A 22,096-nucleotide genomic window follows, 5' to 3' on the forward strand; every position below is an offset into this window, starting at 1 on the left:
ATGAACTTAAAGGGTAAGTTCCTAATTTTAGAAAAAAATTATAAAGAGAGTGAACACCCTACATTCCTCTCTACTTGCCTGGTCCCCAATGTACTTACCTCCATAGATTAGTTGTCAGTGCCCACTCAGCCAGTGCAGTGATCCAGGGATTTGAAATTCCCACTCTTCTTCCTCTTTTTTCTGTGCGGCTTCCATGAGCTACAGTGTTTATTGAGGGAACCATGCATGCCAACATGTGCTGTGACATACTGAAGCAGAGCATGATCCCCTCCCTTCAGAGAGTGGGCTGCAGGGCAGTATTCCAACATGATAACGAGTCCAAACACACCTCCAAGACGACCACTGCCTTGCTAAAGAAGTTGAGGGTAAAGGTGATGGACTGGCCAAGCATGTCTCCAGACCTAAACCCTATTAAGCATCTTTGGAACATCCTCAAATGGAAGGTGGAGGAGCGCAAGGTCTCTACAATCCACCAGCTCTGCGATGTCGTCATGGAGGAGGGGAAGAGGACTCCAGTGGTGACCTGTGAAGCTCTGGTGACCTCCATGCCCAGGAGGGTTAAGGCAGTGCTGGAAAATAATGATGGCCACACAAAACATTGACACTTTAGGCACAATTTGGACATTTTCACTTAGGGGTGTACTCACTTTTGTTGCTAGCGGTTTAGACATTAATGGCTGTGTGTTGAGTTATTTTGAGGGGACGGCAAATTTACACTGTTATACAAGCTGTACACTCACTACTTTACATTGTAGACAAGTGTCATTTCTTCAGTGTTGTCACATGGAAAGATAGAATAAAATATTTACAAAAATGTGAGGGGTGTACTCATTTCTGTGAGATACCAGCAATCACCGGATAGGCCCCTCTCACTGACCTAGCAGCCGGTGGGACGCTCAAACAAAGTCTCTGCCACAGACTTGTTAATTGAACTGAAACTTCTTGAGAAATGAAAGAACTGCCATACAGTACCAGTTTCCTTTCAGCCGACCCAGCGACACTCTATGGGTGTTGATCTGGGTTGCGTCCTCCAACTGGGTTTCCAGGTTCCTCCAGAGATAACAGCCTTGTGCTCGGTCCTCTCCTGGAAAAGTCCTCCCCTGGATCCTACAGTCGCTTGGCTTCTCCCCGCAGGCGAGACAGCACAGGACCACCCCTGGATCAGTAGGCCCCAAGACTTTTGGGCCTACTCTCTCAGTTGCAAAGCCTCAGGCCAGCCGGCCCGAGGCACGGGAACAGGCAGCACACACCCCAGGCCAGGAGGGCCATGAGGTCGGGATAGCGAACCCCGGAAAAGAGACCCCTCAAAATGGCATCAGCACCTTAAATACCCCCACCCAGAACGCACAGCGGGCAAACCACTCCCACTGGGCTATTTCCGAGAAAAAGGTGGTATTCAATACATCCAGCTTGTTACATTTCTACACTTACCGGCGGTGACAGCGACACCTACGGTCAAGTGGAAATTAGCGCAACCCAACTGAACTGGTAGAGAAACTTTTGGAATAATTAGCCTGAGCCAAACTGCAGCTCAGACAACTTAAATTTGAGAAAAAACAATAGCGTCTGCTCATTCGGAGCAGGCAGGGGCGGAATGACCATTTGGCTACTCGGGCACTGCCCGAGGGCCCCGGGCCACTAGGGGGCCCCATCAGGGTTGCCAGCCTCAGTAAAACCAGGGACAGTATGTAAAAGCTGTGTTTTTTTTTTACATCAGTCTCTGAAATGTCCCTTACCCACATCCTTTTGGTCTAAAAATCCAGAGATTATAGCTGCCCCGCCTCTCCAGTACCTTCTCAGCCAATAGAAACATGTCTGTGTATACTGTGTGTACATGTATGTGTATACTGTGTGATTATATACTGTGTGTGTATACTGTGTGGCCCCATAATCTCTGATTGCCTGGGGGCCCCATAATCTCCTATTGCCTGGAGGCCCCATAATCTCCTATCGCCCGGGGGCCCCAGGAGTTGTCAGTCCGCCCCTGGGAGCATGGCGCTACATATGTATACTGTATAAACACACACATTGGTTTCATCTTTGTTGCTGCCATGTTGTTGTTTTGCGGTGGTAAAATCGCATGACCTCAGTCGCTGTGAAGAGAGAATGAATACACAAGAAGCAGAAGAGGAATCATGAAGTCTATTATCTGCTAATACCATAAATTTTATATAAATGCTGCATTAGACCTCCATCATTCCTCTCTGTAAAGAGGAGCGGGGCAGATGAGTTCCCGCTTGGAAGCGAGCAGTGCTTATATTACAGATAATGAGATAGTACGCTTCCATCCTGATAAAGCAGTCTGTTAAGGAAATGAACTGGAGCCTTGTGAGTCCATGAAATGCTGCTCCATTATATTGTTCTTTGGTTATTTCTTAGGCTGGTTTCCTAAGCCTGGCAGTGAGCTCCCCCTAGTGGTCAGATATCAATTATCTCCTGTGTGGAAAAAAAGGATAAGTTCACCTTTCCAAAAATAAAAAAATAAATGCACATTTTATGCAGGTGAACAAATATGTATTTATTTTTTGTTAGGGACCTGTAAAGCATTGTACACTGTAATGCCACAGTCCTAAAGACTGTCTGTGGGTCTGTTTGTCTGTACCTCCAATACTGTTTGCCCGTACAAGCAAGCAGTTACCCTTGAGACAGGCACCATGGTAGTTCATTGAGAACTACGACCTGACAGCCGCAAAGGCCGACGGACCTTTGTTGTTTTTCCAGTCACAGAACACGGTGAATGGATGTTGCGGCTCCGGCGGGCCGGTCTCGTGCGGCCACGTCTTTTTTTTTTTAGATTGCGACAGCTAGCCAGGGGAGAAAATCCCCCGGTTACCTGTCAGAACCGGGGAGAGCAGGGGCCGGTGCATATGTAACATGTTACAAAAGGTGAACTTATCCTTTAACCACCTCAGCCCCGGAAGATTTTACCCCCTTAATGACCAGGCCATTTTTTGCGATACGGCACTGCGTCGCTTTAACTGACAATTGCGCAGTCGTACACAAACAAAATTGACGTCCTTTTTTTCCCCACAAACAGAGATTTCTTTTGGTGGTATTTGATCATCTCTGCAGTTTTTATTTTTTGCGCTATAAAAAAAAAAAAAAGAACAGTTTTGAAAAAAAATTATATATATTTTTTACTTTTTGTTATAATAAATATCCCCAAAAAATATATAAACAAAAATGTCTTCCTCAGTTTAGGCCGATATGCATTCCTCTACATATTTTTAGTAAGAAAATCGCAATAAGCGAATATTGATTGGTTTGCGAAAAAGTTATAGCATCTACAAAATAGATAGGGATAGATTTATGGCATTTTTATTATTTATTTTCTTTTACTAGTAATGGTGGTGATCTGCGATTTTTAGTGGGACTGCGACATTGCGGCGGACAGATCGGACACTTTTGACACTATTTTGGGACCAGTGACATTTATATAGCCCAGATATCCCCCCAGCACTCTGACCCCTCTACACCCCAGATATCCACCCAGCACTCTGACCCCTCTACACCCCAGATATCCACCCAGGACTCTGACCCCTCTACACCCCAGATATCCCCCCAGCACTCTGACCCCTCTACACCCCAGATATCCACCCAGGACTCTGACCCCTCTACACCCCAGATATCCCCCCAGCACTCTGACCCCTCTACACCCCAGATATCCCCCCAGGACTCTGACCCCTCTACACCCCAGATATCCCCCCAACACTCTGACCCCTCTACACCCCAGATATCCCCCCAGCACTCTGACCCCTCTAAACCCCAGATATCCCCCCAGCACTCTGACCCCTCTACACCCCGGATATCCCCCCAGCACTCTGACCCCTCTACATCCCAGATATTCCCCCAGCACTCTCACCCCTCTACACCCCAGATACCCCCCCAGGACTCTGACCCCTCTACACCCCAGATATCCCCTCAGGACTCTGACCCCTCTACACCCCAGATATCTCCCCAGCACTCTGACACCTTTACATCCCAGATATCCCCCAGCACTCTCACCCCTCTACACTCCAGATATCCCCCCAGCACTCTGACCCCTCTACACCCCGGATATCCCCCCAGCACTCTGACCCCTCTACACCCCGGATATCCCCCCAGCACTCTGACCCCTCTACACCCCAGATATCCCCCCAACACTCTGACCCCTCTACACCCCGGATATCCCCCCAGCACTCTACATCCCAGATATCCCTCCAGCACTCTGACCCCTCTACACCCCAGATATTCCCCCAGCACTCTAATCCCTCTACACCCCGGATATCCCCCCCAGCACTCTGACCCTTCTACACGCCAGATATACCCCCAGTACTCTGACCCCTCTACACCCCAGATATCCCCCCAGCACTCTGACCCCTCTACACCCCAGATATCCATCCCCAGCACTCTGACCCCTCTACACCCCAGATATCTCCCCAGCACTCTGACCCCTCTACACCCCAGATATTCCCCCAGCACTCTGACCCCTCTACACCCCAGATATCCCCCCAGCACTCTGACCCCTCTACACCCCTGATATCCCCCCCAGCACTCTGACCCTTCTACACCCCAGATATCCCCCCCCAGCACTCTGACCCCTCTACACCCCAGATATCCCCTCCAGCAATCTGACCCCTCTACACCCCAGATATCCCCTCCAGCAATCTGACCCCTCTACACCCCAGATATCCCCTCCAGCACTCTGACCCCTCTACATCCCAGATATCTCCCCAGTACTCTGACCCCTCTACACCCCAGATATCTCCCCAGCACTCTAATCCCTCTACACCCCAGATATCCCCCAGCACTCTGACCCCTCTACACCCCAGATACCCCCCCAGGACTCTGACCCCTCTACACCCCAGATATCCCCCCAGGACTCTGACCCCTCTACACCCCAGATATCTCCTCAGCACTCTGACCCCTCTACATCCCAGATATCCCCCCAGCACTCTGACCCCTCTACACCCCAGATATCCCCCCAGCACTCTGACCCCTCTACACCCCGGATATCCCCCCAGCACTCTGACCCCTCTACACCCCAGATATCCCCCCAGCACTCTGACCCCTCTACACCCCAGATATCCCCCCAGCACTCTACATCCCAGATATCCCTCCAGCACTCTGACCCCTCTACATCCCAGATATTCCCCCAGCACTCTGACCCCTCTACACCCCAGATATCCCCCCAGCACTCTGACCCCTCTACACTCCAGATATTCCCCCAGCACTCTGACCCCTCTACACCCCGGATATCCCCCCAGCACTCTGACCCCTCTACACCCCAGATATCCCCCCCAGCACTCTGACCCCTCTACACCCCGGATATCCCCCCAGCACTCTACATCCCAGATATCCCTCCAGCACTCTGACCCCTCTACATCCCAGATATTCCCCCAGCACTCTCACCCCTCTACACCCCAGATACCCCCCCAGGACTCTGACCCCTCTACACCCCAGATATCCCCTCAGGACTCTGACCCCTCTACACCCCAGATATCTCCCCAGCACTCTGACACCTTTACATCCCAGATATCCCCCAGCACTCTCACCCCTCTACACTCCAGATATCCCCCCAGCACTCTGACCCCTCTACACCCCGGATATCCCCCCAGCACTCTGACCCCTCTACACCCCGGATATCCCCCCAGCACTCTGACCCCTCTACACCCCAGATATCCCCCCAACACTCTGACCCCTCTACACCCCGGATATCCCCCCAGCACTCTACATCCCAGATATCCCTCCAGCACTCTGACCCCTCTACACCCCAGATATTCCCCCAGCACTCTAATCCCTCTACACCCCAGATATCCCCCCCAGCACTCTGACCCTTCTACACGCCAGATATACCCCCAGTACTCTGACCCCTCTACACCCCAGATATCCCCCCAGCACTCTGACCCCTCTACACCCCAGATATCCATCCCCAGCACTCTGACCCCTCTACACCCCAGATATCTCCCCAGCACTCTGACCCCTCTACACCCCAGATATTCCCCCAGCACTCTGACCCCTCTACACCCCAGATATCCCCCCAGTACTCTGACCCCTCTACACCCCAGATATCCCCCCAGCACTCTGACCCCTCTACACCCCAGATATCCATCCCCAGCACTCTGACCCCTCTACACCCCAGATATCTCCCCAGCACTCTGACCCCTCTACACCCCAGATATTCCCCCAGCACTCTGACCCCTCTACACCCCAGATATCCCCCCAGCACTCTGACCCCTCTACACCCCTGATATCCCCCCCAGCACTCTGACCCTTCTACACCCCAGATATCCCCCCCCAGCACTCTGACCCCTCTACACCCCAGATATCCCCTCCAGCAATCTGACCCCTCTACACCCCAGATATCCCCTCCAGCAATCTGACCCCTCTACACCCCAGATATCCCCTCCAGCACTCTGACCCCTCTACATCCCAGATATCTCCCCAGTACTCTGACCCCTCTACACCCCAGATATCTCCCCAGCACTCTAATCCCTCTACACCCCAGATATCCCCCAGCACTCTGACCCCTCTACACCCCAGATACCCCCCCAGGACTCTGACCCCTCTACACCCCAGATATCCCCCCAGGACTCTGACCCCTCTACACCCCAGATATCTCCTCAGCACTCTGACCCCTCTACATCCCAGATATCCCCCCAGCACTCTGACCCCTCTACACCCCAGATATCCCCCCAGCACTCTGACCCCTCTACACCCCAGATATCCCCCCAGCACTCTGACCCCTCTACACCCCAGATATCCCCCCAGCACTCTACATCCCAGATATCCCTCCAGCACTCTGACCCCTCTACATCCCAGATATTCCCCCAGCACTCTGACCCCTCTACACCCCAGATATCCCCCCAGCACTCTGACCCCTCTACACTCCAGATATTCCCCCAGCACTCTGACCCCTCTACACCCCGGATATCCCCCCAGCACTCTGACCCCTCTACACCCCAGATATCCCCCCCAGCACTCTGACCCCTCTACACCCCAGATATCTCCCCAGCACTCTGACCCCTCTACACCCCAGATATTCCCCCAGCACTCTGACCCCTCTATACCCCAGATATCCCCCCAGCACTCTGACCCCTCTACACCCCAGATATCCCCCCAGTACTCTGACCCCTCTACACCCCAGATATCTCCCCAGCACTCTAATCCCTCTACACTCCAGATATCCCCCAGCACTCTGACCCCTCAACACCCCAGATACCCCCCCAGGACGCTGACCCCTCTACACCTCAGATATCCCCTCAGGACTCTGACCCCTCTACACCCCAGATATCTCCCCAGCACTCTGACCCCTCTACACCCCAGATATCCCCCCAGCACTCTGACCCCTCTACACCCCAGATATCCCCCCAGCACTCTGACCCCTCTACACCCTGGATATCCCCCCAGCACTCTGACCCCTCTACACCCCAGATATCCCCCCAGCACTCTGACCCCTCTACACCCCAGATATTCCCCCAGCACTCTGACCCCTCTACACCCTAGATACCCCCCCAGGACTCTGACCCCTCTACACCCCAGATATCCCCTCAGGACTCTGACCCCTCTACACCCCGGATATCCCCCCAGCACTCTGACCCCTCTACACCCCAGATATCCCCCCAGCACTCTGACCCCTCTACACCCCAGATATCCAGCCCCCAGCACTCTGACCCCTCTACACCCTAGATATCCCCCCAGCACTCTGACCCCTCTACACCCCTGATATCCCCCCCAGCACTCTGACCCTTCTACACCCCAGATATCCCCCCAGCACTCTGACCCCTCTACACCCCAGATATCCCCTCCAGCAATCTGCCCCCTCTACACCCCAGATATCCCCTCCAGCAATCTGACCCCTCTACACCCCAGATATCCCCTCCAGCACTCTGACCCCTCTACATCCCAGATATCTCCCCAGTACTCTGACCCCTCTACACCCCAGATATCTCCCCAGCACTCTAATCCCTCTACACCCCAGATATCCCCCAGCACTCTGACCCCTCTACACCCCAGATACCCCCCCAGGACTCTGACCCCTCTACACCCCAGATATCCCCCCAGGACTCTGACCCCTCTACACCCCAGATATCTCCTCAGCACTCTGACCCCTCTACATCCCAGATATCCCCCCAGCACTCTGACCCCTCTACACCCCAGATATCCCCCCAGCACTCTGACCCCTCTACACCCCGGATATCCCCCCAGCACTCTGACCCCTCTACACCCCAGATATCCCCCCAGCACTCTGACCCCTCTACACCCCAGATATCCCCCCAGCACTCTACATCCCAGATATCCCTCCAGCACTCTGACCCCTCTACATCCCAGATATTCCCCCAGCACTCTGACCCCTCTACACCCCAGATATCCCCCCAGCACTCTGACCCCTCTACACTCCAGATATTCCCCCAGCACTCTGACCCCTCTACACCCCGGATATCCCCCCAGCACTCTGACCCCTCTACACCCCAGATATCCCCCCCAGCACTCTGACCCCTCTACACCCCAGATATCTCCCCAGCACTCTGACCCCTCTACACCCCAGATATTCCCCCAGCACTCTGACCCCTCTATACCCCAGATATCCCCCCAGCACTCTGACCCCTCTACACCCCAGATATCCCCCCAGTACTCTGACCCCTCTACACCCCAGATATCTCCCCAGCACTCTAATCCCTCTACACTCCAGATATCCCCCAGCACTCTGACCCCTCTGCACCCCAGATACCCCCCCAGGACGCTGACCCCTCTACACCTCAGATATCCCCTCAGGACTCTGACCCCTCTACACCCCAGATATCTCCCCAGCACTCTGACCCCTCTACACCCCAGATATCCCCCCAGCACTCTGACCCCTCTACACCCCAGATATCCCCCCAGCACTCTGACCCCTCTACACCCCGGATATCCCCCCAGCACTCTGACCCCTCTACACCCCAGATATCCCCCCAGCACTCTGACCCCTCTACACCCCAGATATTCCCCCAGCACTCTGACCCCTCTACACCCTAGATACCCCCCCAGGACTCTGACCCCTCTACACCCCAGATATCCCCTCAGGACTCTGACCCCTCTACACCCCGGATATCCCCCCAGCACTCTGACCCCTCTACACCCCAGATATCCCCCCAGCACTCTGACCCCTCTACACCCCGGATATCCCCCCAGCACTCTACATTCCAGATATCCCTCCAGCACTCTGACCCCTCTACACCCCAGATATTCCCCCAGCACTCTAATCCCTCTACACCCCAGATATCCCCCCAGCACTGTGACCCCTCTACACTCCAGATATACCCCCAGCACTCTGACCCCTCTACACCCCAGATATCCCCCCAGCACTCTGACCCATCTACACCCCAGATATCCATCCCCCCAGCACTCTGACCCCTCTACACCCCAGATATCCCCCCCAGCACTCTGACCCCTCTACACCCCAGATATCTCCCCAGCACTCTGACCCCTCTACACCCCAGATATTCCCCCAGCACTCTGACCCCTCTAAACCCCAGATATCCCTTCAGCACTCTGACCCCTCTACACCCCAGATATCCCCCCCCAGCACTCTGACCCTTCTACACCACAGATATCCCCCCCAGCACTCTGACCCCTCTACACCCCAGATATCCCCTCCAGCAATCTGACCCCTCTACACCCCAGATATCCCCTCCAGCAATCTGACCCCTCTACACCCCAGATATCCCCTCCAGCACTCTGACCCCTCTACATCCCAGATATCTCCCCAGTACTCTGTCCCCTCTACACCCCAGATATCCCCCCAGCAATCTGACCCCTCTACACCCCAAATATCCCCCCAGCACTATGATCCCTCTACATCCCAGATTTCCCCCAGCACTCTGACCCCTCTACACCCCAGATATCTCCTCCAGCATTCTGACCCCTCTGCACCCCAGATATCCCCCCAGCACTCTGACCCCTCTACACCCCGGATATCCCCCAGCACTCTACATCCCAGATATCCCTCCAGCACTCTGACCCCTCTACACCCCAGATATCGCCCCAGCACTCTGACCCCTCTACACCCCAGATATCTCACCAGCACTCTGACCCCTCTACACCCCAGATATCCACCCAGGACTCTGATCCCTCTACACCCCAGATATCCCCCAGCACTCTGACCCCTCTACACCCCAGATATCGCCCCAGCACTCTGACCCCTCTACACCCCAGATATCCCCCCAGCACTCTGACCCCTCTACACCCCAGATATCTCACCAGCAATCTGACCCCTCTACATCCTTGATATCCCCCCAGCGCTCTGACCCCTCTACACCCCAGATATCCCCCCAGCAATCTGACGCCTCTACACCCCATATATCCCCCCCAGCACTCTGACCCCTCTACACCCCAGATATCTCCCCAGCACTCTGATCCCTCTACACCCCAGATACCCCCCCAGCACTTTGACCCTTCTACACCCCAGATATCCCCCCAGCACTCTGACCGCGCTACACCCCAGATATCCCCCCAGCACTCTGATCCCTCTACATCCCAGATATCCCCAGCACTCTGACCCCTCTACACCCCAGATATCCCTAGCGCACTCTGACCCCTCTTCACCCCAAATAACCCCTCAGCACTCTGACCCCTTTATACCCCAGATACCCCCCCAGCACTCTGACCCCTCTACATCCCAGATATCCCCTAGCACTCGGACCCCTTTACACCCCATATATCCCCACAGCACTCTGACCCCTCTACATCCCAGATATGTCCAGCACTCTGACCACTCTACACCCTAGCTATCCTCCCCAGCACTGTTATCATATACCATAAGATACCCCTTGTATTGTGACCCCGCTACATCCCTGATACCCCCTACACTGTGGCCTCTCTAAACCCCTGATACCTCTAGCACTATAGCCACACAAGCTACCCCAAGCATTGCTAACCTCTATACACCCCAGACCCCCCCCCCCAGCATTGTTTTCCCCCATACACCTTTCATATCCCCCAGCACCATTAGTCTATCCATATAGTTCCCACTTTTCCAGTGTAGATACAAACCTTGTAAACTTTTGGCTAGGTGCCCACCTCCAGCACTGGACTCACCTATACCAATCAAGCAGGCAGAAGGAGGGGCGGAGGCATTCCAAGCCCTTCGGTGCAAACAGTGCTGGACAGCTGGGCTCACCATGACACCATCCATAATGCACCCTGCCGCCTCAAAGAACTCCCCCCATGTTGAGGGCATGTGGTCTGGTATGGTTCAGGAGAGGCTCTCGCTCGTCCCCTCTCTTTTCCTGACCTGCCAGACTGCATGCTTGAATAAGGGTCTGGTATGGATTGGGGGGAGACCCCATGCTGTTTTTTGTTACCATTTTTTTTCCAGCAATAGTATTGTATTGCTGGCAGCTTAAATGTATTTTTTTTCTTTATACAGTGCCTTGAAAAAATTTTCATACCCCTTGAAAATTTCCACATTTTGTCATTTTACAACCAAACACGTAAATGTAATTTATTGGGATTTTATGTGATAGATCAACACAAAGTGGCACAAAATTGTGAAGTGGAAGGAAAATGATAAATGTTTTAAAAAACTTTTTACAAATAAATATGTGAAAAGTGTGTGTGTGTGGAGGGGGGCATTTGTATTCAGCTCCCCCGAGTCAATACTTTGTAGAACTCCCTTTCACTGCAATTACAGCTGCAAGTCTTTTTGAGGATGTCTCTACCAGCTTTGCACATCAGGTGAGTGAAATTTTTGCCCATTCTTCTTTGCAAAATATCTCAAGCTCTGTCAGATTGGATGGAGTGCTTCTGTGAACAGCAGTTTTCAAGTCTTGCTACAGATTCTCAATTGGATTTACGGTAGGTCTGGACTGTGACTGGGCCATTCTAACACATGAATATGCTTTGATCTAAATCATTCCATTGTAGCTCTGGCTGTATGTTTCGGGTTGTTGTCCTGCTGGAAGTTGAACCTCCGCCACAGTCTCAAGTCTTCTGCAGACTCTAACAGGTTCTCTTATAAGATTGCCCTTGGCCCCATCCATCTTCCCATCAACTGTGACCAGCTTCCTTGTCCCTACTGAAGAAAAGCATCCCCACAACATGATGCTGCCACCACCATGTTTCACGGTGGGGATGGTGTTCAGGGTGATGTGCAGTGTTGGTTTTCCACCACACATGGCATTTTGATTTTAGGCCAAAAAGTTCAATTTTGGTCTCATCTGACCATAGCACCTTCTTCCACATGTTTTCTGTGTCCTCCACATGGCTTCTCACAAACTGCTAACGGGACTTCTTATGGCTTTCTTTCAACAATGTCTTTCTCATTGCCACTCTTCTATAAAGGCCAGATTTGTGGAGAGCACGACTGAGCCCTTGTATACATGGTCGGAAATTCTGACGGAAAATGTGCGATCGGACCGTGTTGTCGAATAATCCGACCATGTGTGGGCTCCATCAAACTTTTTCCGTCAGAATGTCCAACCAACAAAGTTTGAGAGGTGGATATAAAATTTTCCGACAACATGATCTGATCGGACTTTGTCCGATCGTTTGTAGAGAATTCCGATCGGACAAAGTGCCACACATGCTCAGATCAAATTACGAGACCAAAGCTATTGGCTACTGGACTGAACGTAGTCCCGTCGTAACGAACCAACGTCATCATGTTCCGAACGATCAGATTTTCCGACAACTTTGTCCGACCGTGTGTATGCAACACCAGTTTCGGACAAAAAAAGTCTGAAAAAAATCAGACGGATTTTGTTGTCGGAATGTCCGACTGTGTGTACAAGGGCTAATAGTTGTCCTGTGGACAGATTCTCCCAGTTGTGGATCTCTGCAGCTCCTCCAGAGTTACCATGGGCTTTTTAGCTGCTTCTCTGATGCTCTCCTTGCCCGGCCGGTCAGTTTAGGTGGACGGCCATGTCTTGGTAGGTTTGCAGTTGTGCCATAATCTTTCCATTTTTGGATGATGGATAGAACAGTGCTCTGTGAGATGTTCAAAACTTGGGATATTTTTTTTTTATAACCTAACCCTGCTTTAAACTTCTCAACAACTTTATCCCTGACCTGTCTGTTGTGTTCCTTGGCCTTCATGATGCTGTTTGTTTACTAAGGTTCTCTAGCAAAACTCTGAGGGCTTCACAAAACAGCTGTATTTATACTGAGATTAAATTACACACAGGTGGACTCTAGTTACTAATTAGGTGACTTCTGAAGGCAATTGGTTCCAATATTTAGTTAGGGGTATCAAAGGGGGCTGAATACAAATGCACGCCACACTTTTCAGATATTTATTTGTAAAAAAAAATTAAAATAATTTATCATTTTCCTTCCACTTTACAATTATGTGCCACTTTGTGTTGATCTATCACATAAAATCCCAATAAAATACATTTACATTTTGGTTGTAACATGACAAAATGTGGAAAATTTCAAGGGGTATGAGTAATTTTTCAAGGCACTGTAAATGTCAGTTTTGCTGCAGCAGGTTCTATATATGGTACAGATGTGCCATTTTACATAGGGGAGACTAAGGGGACCCCCAGACACTAAATTTAAAGGAATTTTTCATTTTTATTGTTTCACTTTAGACATCATTAAAATCACTTCTGTAAAAACAATATTTTTAAAAACAGAAAAATGAGCATTGATACTGATGTTCCCTAGGGCAGTCAGTACCCAGGCCCATAACTTGCATATAAGCCTTCAAAATGGGGACTTTTGATTTTTCAAATTTGGGTCACAGACTTCAATGGGGTTTGGGGTGCAGGTCTGAACTTTTGCGATTTTTGAGAGTTCTGGCGTGAACTGAAGGGGGGGGGGGGGGTGTTCGGTCCAGCTCTAATGCCTATGTCCCGTAGGGGGCCTATGTCACGTAGGGGGCCTTTGACATAGGGCGCAGGTATGAGTATGAGATGTGAGTATTTGGGGGGTCAGTGGAGCCCTTCCAAGAGAAATGATGTCCCCGATGTCATGTTGACCTGCATGAGCAAGATGACAGCATCTCGCTAATAGTGTTGTGCGAATATTTGAGAGTTCTGGCGTGAACTGAACTCTCAAATAGTGGGTGTTCGGTCCAACTCTAGTGCCTATGTCATGTAGAAGGCCTATGTCACGTAGGGGGCCTATGTCACGTAGGGGGCCTATGTCCGAGTGCACAGTCAATATGGAGCCAGGAAACTGTTGCGTCTTTAACAATGGATGAGTTGTCAGCGGGCTTATTCGCTGGCAGCTGGAAAAAAAAATTGCCGGCAATACAAAATAAAAATAAAAAATGATTTGGGGTCCCCCCGTCTCAAAGTGGTTGTAACCCTAAAAAAAAAATAAAAAAAAAATAAAAAGATCCTGTTCCCTTATAGCAGGATAGACAGCATAGTGCTGGCTGATCCTGCCTGGTTCTGCCCTCCTCTCTATAAAATGACCACGGTTTATCATGGCTGCTGAGCTCCTGACACCGTGATCAGTTTATGTGCCTCCATCATCCGCAGCTCTGCTCACTGTCCTCCCCTCCTCTGCCTGTCAGCTCAGGAGTCTGGGTGAGCTGTCTGACTCTGTGTAATTGTTTGTTCAAAACGATGCCTCTAAATACCTTTTTGTCATGTATCTTCAGGCCGGCCACGTGACTCCCAGCTGCTCTAATACTCTGTTTCATGGCTACAGTGGGAGGAGCTGAGCGGCCAGCACGGTGGTCATGTGACATCCAGGCTGACATCAGATGGAGATCTCCCTTCCTGCTGTAGCCGTGAATTATTAGTATTAGAGGGACCAGGAGTCACGTGACTGGCCTGGAGATACATGACAAAAAGGTAGTTAGAGGCATCGTTTTTAACAAAGTTAGTGCATTATGGCTGCTTAAAATGGGGGTGGGGGGCTGGAAGTGAATCAAAGTATAGGGTGAGGCTGCAATTGATGGTTTTTTTTTTTAGAATTTTTTAATTTGTTTGCACCCCCCCAAAAATTTTGAGCACCAGCCGCCACTGTCCTCCAACAAACGAATAGTACCGCGGTACCATGAATTTTGGTGGGCATGAATGCACGCGTGTTTGCTAGATGCAAATGGAAGCTGTTTTTTTTTTGTGTTTTTTTTTTGTGGTGTGGGAAAATGTGCAATCTTGCATACATTGCCGCATCGCTCCTGGTCTGAACAAACCCCCAAAGTTTAAAAAAAAAATCAGCACCAGGGATGGTACTTATATGAATGAGGAGTGTCCCTTGTGCTGGCAGATGTTCTGTTCCTTGAGATCTTCAGTTCTCTGCAACCCCCCTCCCGGGTTCCACAGCAGCAGTGATCTTCTTGTGCTATGGTGGGTAAATACCAGCGGCTCCAGCTGTCACAGGCACCTGTCAAAAGTGTCCGCTGTTCTCCACTAGGTCACCAGATGGCAGTACTAGTACGGTATGAACTTGTCATTGCTCCAGCTGCTGCTAAAACAGCTTTAAAGGATCACTAAACATAATTATTATTTTTTTTTTTAAATAGCAAACATGTTATACTTACCTCCACTGTGCAGCTCATTTTGCACAGAGTGGCCCCGAACCTGCTCTTCTGGGGTCCCTCGGCGGCTGTCTCGGCTCCCCCCCCCCCCCCACCGCAAGGACTAAACACCTTCATGCGAGCTCCCTTACATGGTGTGGAGTGCTTGCGGGCGCGCTCCGGTGATACAGCCAGTGGCCATAGCTGCTCACTGCATCACTCGGCCCCGCCCCCCGGCACACCGCGTCATTGGATGTGATTGACAGCAGTGAAAGCCAATGGCTGTGCTGCTTCAATCCAACCACTGTAACCAATCAACGGCCAGGCTGAGCGGCGAAGAGGAAGTCTGAGACAGGCGTGGGACTTTCGAAGTTGAGGTAAGTAAAACGGGGGGGGGGGGGGGGGCTGGGGCTGGGGGGGGGGGGCGGTATTGTCGGATGTTTTCTCACCTTAATGCATAGAATGCATTAAGGTGAAAAAACTTTTATATATATTTATATTTATATATTTATCGCTCTATTTATATATATATTTATTTATATATTTATCGCTCTATTTATATTTTATAATATTATATTATATATAATATAATATTATATAATATAAATAGAGCGACCACATGCATATATTATAATTGATTGAAATAAATTATTTAAACCTAGCTATGAAACTGGAAACTGAAGGCTGATAATATTTAGATGGCAAGATGGAATTAGGATGACAGTACTAAAAGTATACTATTGAACGACCACAGAGATGGTAAATGTATATGTCATAGAACATACAATATGAATACAGAAATAATATATCACAATACATACTCGAATCTTAAAATGGGGAACCACTTAAATAATTGTGTATATATATATATATATATATATATATATATATATATATATATATATATATATATATGAAAAATAATAAGCCGCGCTGACTCACACAAACATCAAATTGTGCAAAAATACAAAATGAATCGTGAACTGTTAATAGCCTCTACACATAAATTGATATACACTTATATCATGGATAGTGAAATACATATATGTGTTATAAGCTCAGGCCATGCAAAATCACGTTGCATATGCCTATAATTCAAACTCTAAAAAGAACTAAAAAAAACTAAAAAAACACCCAGTGTATGAACAACAAGTCCGTGTATATGAATCACAGAAAACTACTTTCAAAAACTGTGAGTAAAGTCCTCCACAGATGAACCATAAAAAATCATAGAAGATCCACTGCTGGGTCCAATTAAATAGTGCTTGATCCACCACCAAAACACGATTAAATTTGCCGCTTACCAGAAAGACATGACCCCCCGCTACAGAGGGTCACAAAAGACCTATGGATATAGATTCGTCTTCCAGCCAAGAGGGGTCCTCAGTGTTCTCCTTGCGTCACCACTCCAATAAGGGTTATGGAGAAAACACTCCCAGACGTCTTTCTCATAGATCCAGAGGGACTCAGGGCAGGAACACCAAAGCCATAGAAGAAAGATAGAACTCCAAATAGTGTAAAACCCTTTATTACTAAAGATAAAAAAGTAAAATTGCACTTACAGTGTATAAAAGATCAAAAGCCTTGAGTCCATTGCACCTGGGCTGAGCGATACGCTAAACGTCACCTCGTGTTTGTAACGGTTCCAGGAGAACGGGTCTGTCCGTATGCGTCCGGCCGGCGCAACGGACTCAAGGCTTTTGATCTTTTATACACTGTAAGTGCAATTTTACTTTTTTACCTGTGGCTCCAAGGTGGGGAAATACGCCCAAACGTTATGTTGGGCAGCCCCAGCCAGCCATGTGCATGAGCTCTAACTGAGATTGCATGTAGATTGTACAGTCGAATTGAAGCTTGCATGGCTAAAGCCGCGTACACACGATCGGACTTTTTCAGACGGGAAATGTGTGATGACAGGCTGTTGCCGGTAAATCCGTGTGTATGCTCCATCGAACAATTGTTTTCGGATTTTCCGCGGACAAATGTTGGATGGCAGGTTTATAAATGTTCCGTGGACAAATATCTGTTGTCGGATTTTCCGATCGTGTGTACACAAGTCCATCGGACAAAAGTCCAAAGTACAAACACGCATGCTCGGAAGCAAGGACGAGCCGGAAGCGGTCGGTTTTGTAAAGTAGCGTTCGTAATGGAGAATTAACGTTTGTGACGCGGCAAATTATGAAATCTCAAAATGCAGCGCACAATTCTCTTCTTCTTTAATGGGATAATAATGAAGCTGCTTTGCTTTTTGTTTCTATTGCTGCCTGCTAGGGTTGGGAACCCTCCTTGAACATTATGGGGAATGCATCTGCCATTTTTTAAGTAAGTCTTGTTTTTCAGATAGAACAGGATTTGTTTCAAATTAATGATGTATGTACTAAATTTATTTATTTGATTCACTTTAGAGAACAATATGATATCCCTGATGAAGAATATATTAACGATAACTATTTGAAACGCGTTGGACGAGCCACTTCTTTCCGTCACCACCAGCTGTCCTGGAGGTTTTTGGATTTATAGCGGATAATATTGTTCTTTTCAAATATTTAGATCTGTGTATCAGATGTTGACGAATTTCCATGAATTATGAATTTTCTAAATGATGTATATAAATATTCTGTTAAATATATTTTTTATATATACATTTTTGTTGCCTCAAAAATCCCATTTATAGAGGTTTTTTTCATTTTTTGACTTACGAAAGGGATGATGGCAATCACATACCCACTGACACAAATTATCAATTTAAAATCTACTGGTGATACTGATGGAGTTATTGCAAACACATTTTTTAAGGTTTTTCGTTTTTTTCTAGTGATATCAAGAATAATATTATTATGCTTTTTTATTTTTTATTGGGGAAAGTTACCACAACACCATTATCCTGGAGTTTATAAGATCAAAGATACAACTATGTTGGTGTCCCTTGTTAATTTTACATTGTAGTTTTTTGTAACTGCCTACTCCCAAACTGCCATTTGAAGTAAAACACACAGCCAAGTATTTTTCTCCACAATTTTTTTATTGTGCATTAAAAAAAGAAAACAAATAAAATTAGACATGCTATCTGCCAATAGAACTTAAAGGGGTTGTAAAGGTTCATTTTTTTTTCTAAATAGGTTACTTTAAGCTAGTGCATTGTTGGTTCACTTACCTTTTCCTTCGATTTCCCTTCTAAATGTTTTTTTTCTTTGTTTTCTTTGTCTGAATTTCTCACTTCCTGTTCCTCCCCAGTAAGCTGTTCAGTAAGCTGTTCTGGCTGACTAAACAAACCACTCGGATGATGGTGTGAAGTTTACTGAGGAGAAACAGGAAGTGAGATATTCAGACAAAGAAAAAAAAACATTTAGAAGGGAAATCGAAGGAAAAGGTAAGTGAACCAACAATGCACTAGCTTAAAGGAACCTATTTGGAAAATAAAAAAACGAAGCTTTACAACCCCTTTAACCAAAAAGTGCATTCTATGTATCCAAAAATATAGAAAATATACCAAATCAAATCATTATTATTCAGCCAAAATAATGTCAAAGCAATAACTCCAAGGCCAATAATAAATAACACGTTATCTCCTCCGATTCCGCAACATGTCTGGTTGACGAAAGGCCGTTCAGAAATGGACTGAAAAGTGCAAAATGAAAAGCTTGAAAAGAAAAGCGTGAATCAACACTCACCAAGCTTCTACTAACACGGATTTAGCTGAAGGAGCCCAAAGGGTGGCGCTAAAGAGCTGAAAAAACAACATAGTACGTCACTACGTTCGTAAGTGTTGGCCAACAGTTGTGTGTGCTGTGTGTATGCAAGACAAGTTTGGGCCAACACTCTTCGGACAAAATTCCACGGTTTTGTTGGTGAACAATCCGATCGCGTATACGAGGCTTAAAGGGGTTGTAAAGGTTTGTTTTTTATTTTCTAAATAGGTTCCTTTAAGCTAGTGCATTGTTGGTTCACTTACCTTTTCGATTTCCCTTCTAAATGTTTTTTTTCTTTGTTTTCTTTGTCTGAATTTCTCACTTCCTGTTCCTCCTCAGTAAGATGTTCTGGCTGACTAAACACCGCTCGGATGATGGTGTGAAGTTTACTGAGGAGAAACAGGAAGTGAGAAATTCAGACAAAGAAAAGAAAACATTTAGAAGGGAAATCGAAGGAAAAGATAAGTGAACCAACAATGCACTAGCTTAAAGGAACCTATTTAGAAAATAAAAAACAAAGCTTTACAACCCCTTTAACCAAAAAGTGCATTCTATGCATCCAAAAATATAGAAAATATACCAAATCAAATCATTATTGTTCAACCAAAATAATGTCAAAGCAATAACTCCAAGGCCAATAATAAATAACACGTTATCTCCTTCGACTCCGCAACATGTCTGGTTGATGAACGGCCGTTCATAAACTAAGCAAAAAGTGCAAAATGAAAAGTGTGAAATGAAAAGCATCAAAAGAAAAGCACGAATCAACACTCACCAAGCTTCTACTAACACAAATTTAGCTGAAGGAGCCCAAAGGGTGGCGCTAAAGAGCTGAAAAACAACGTAGTACGCCACTACGTTCGAAATTGTTTACCAACAGTTGTGTGGCCGTGTGTATGCAAGACAAGTTTGGGCCAACGCCCTTCGGACATAATTCCACGGTTTTGTTGGCGAACAATCCGATTGCGTGTAAGAGGCTTAACGGTGAGGTTCTTGCCTGATCCTATTACAGCAAACCTTCCTACAGCCTATCCTCGCGGCATTGCCAAGAAGAAAAATAACACTCAGGCAAAAACACATTTGTTCTAACAAGACTAGCCATAGACCAGCAGATATCTTAGGGCTTGTTTATATGTGCGGCAGCCCTTGCCACCCCTCTGAAAAGCAATCTTGGGCCTGTGGACCACTATTCAGAGGCACTTGACAAGCTTCAAGACGATATGTTGTCTCCTTTCTGTCTGATTTAAGCCTGTAATTGCGGCACCACAACCGCATCACAATTGCATGCATTGCACACGGTCGTGTGATTTTATCTCTTAGGCTTGCATGGGTCATACCAAATGCTGTTTAGTTTTCGCCATGGCCATGGCATGTTTACAGCCCTTGCGTTCAGGTGGACTTTTGGTTGAGGGTGGGTAAAACCGCAGCTCAATTTCCTTGTTTTACTGTCCCCCGGGCACACGTGTGAATGAGCTCTTACAGGAAACAGTGTCAGTGATACATCTGCCTGTTCACGAACCAGTTGGGACACGCCAGGGAGTTAACTTGTAACTTGGTTGGTAAGAGGTAGCAGCCCATTTTCCGATACACTCAGCTTCCTTTTTATCAAAATAGGAAAGAGAATCATAGGACTAGACAAAGATTTTCCAATCTAGAAAACCTTCATCCATTGGTAGGTACTCTGGATAGATCATTGCATCGTCCCATGGATACAAGTGGACTGTATATATACAGTATGCCCCAAAGCAAAATACACTATATTGCCAAAAGTATTGGGACGCCTGCCTTTGCATAAACTTTAATGGCATCCCAGTCTTAGTCTGTAGGGTTCAATATTGAGTTGGCCCACCCTTTGCAGCTATAACAGCTTCAACTCTCCAGGGAAGGAAGGCTGTCCATAGGGTTTAGGAGTGTGTCTATGGGAATGTTTGACCATTCCTCCAGAAACACATAGGTTGGACTTCATGGACTTGTGTCTTTTTTCGATCTCACCTACTATAGAACATTTGTGAGGTCAGGCGCTGATGTTGGACGAGAAGGCCTGGCTCGCAGTCTCTGCTCTAATTCACCCCAAAGGTGTTCTATAGGGTTGAGGTCAGGACATTCAAGTTCCTCCACCCCAAACTCGCTCATCCATGGACCTTGCTTTGTGCACTGGTGCGCAGTCATGTTGGAACAGGAAGAGGCCATCACCAAACTGTTCCCACAAAGTTGGGAGCATGAAATTGTCCAAATCATTTGGTCAAAATCATTTGGTGGAAGGGGAATTATGGTGTGGGGGTTGTTTTTCAGGGGTCGGGCTTAGCCCCTTAGTTCTAGTGAAGGGAACCCTTAAAGCTCCATGTCACGTACCTAGTAGTTGAGCCTGGAATGCAGGGAGCGGCCCCTCGTATCCCCTGGTTAAAGAACCCCTGGAGGTGGAGACAGGTATTCAATAGCTCAGGGGGCACAAGTGCCTGGCAGGTAGTACTGGTCCGGAGAATCAGCTGGGCACCGACAGCAAGTTGGCAGAGCAGGAGGTGCTTGGCTGTAGCGGGCAGGCACAAGTGCGGAGACTGGCTGGAGAGCAGACGTCCGGTAACACAGGAACTCAGACAGGCAACAGGAACAGCGGAGTCGGGTACAGGCCGGGTCAGCAGGAATCGGTCAGCAAGGTACAGAGGATAAGGCAGAGACGTGGTCAGACAAGCAGAGGTCGTAGGCAGGCAGCAACGGATCAGGGTCAAGGAACAAGCCGGATATCAGGAACCAAGGTAACGGGTACAGATACTGGAAGCAAGATTACGGACACGCTGTAGACTGGACAGCACGGGTAGGAGGGAGCCAGTGACTAAAGAAGGCCTTAGGGCGCCAAACGGACGTACGACGGGTCAGCGCGCCCTTGCACGTACACGTGCACCCGTTCGTGACCTGCGTGCGTGTGTGTGCGCGTTCGCGTCGACGCGAAAGCGTTCGTTCGCTTTAGCGCGCGTCC

Source organism: Lithobates pipiens, unplaced genomic scaffold, assembly GCF_037356315.1.
Source record: "Lithobates pipiens isolate NorthernLeopardFrog02 unplaced genomic scaffold, aLitPip1_a1.2 Scaffold_19, whole genome shotgun sequence".
Lineage (NCBI taxonomy): Eukaryota > Metazoa > Chordata > Amphibia > Anura > Ranidae > Lithobates > Lithobates pipiens.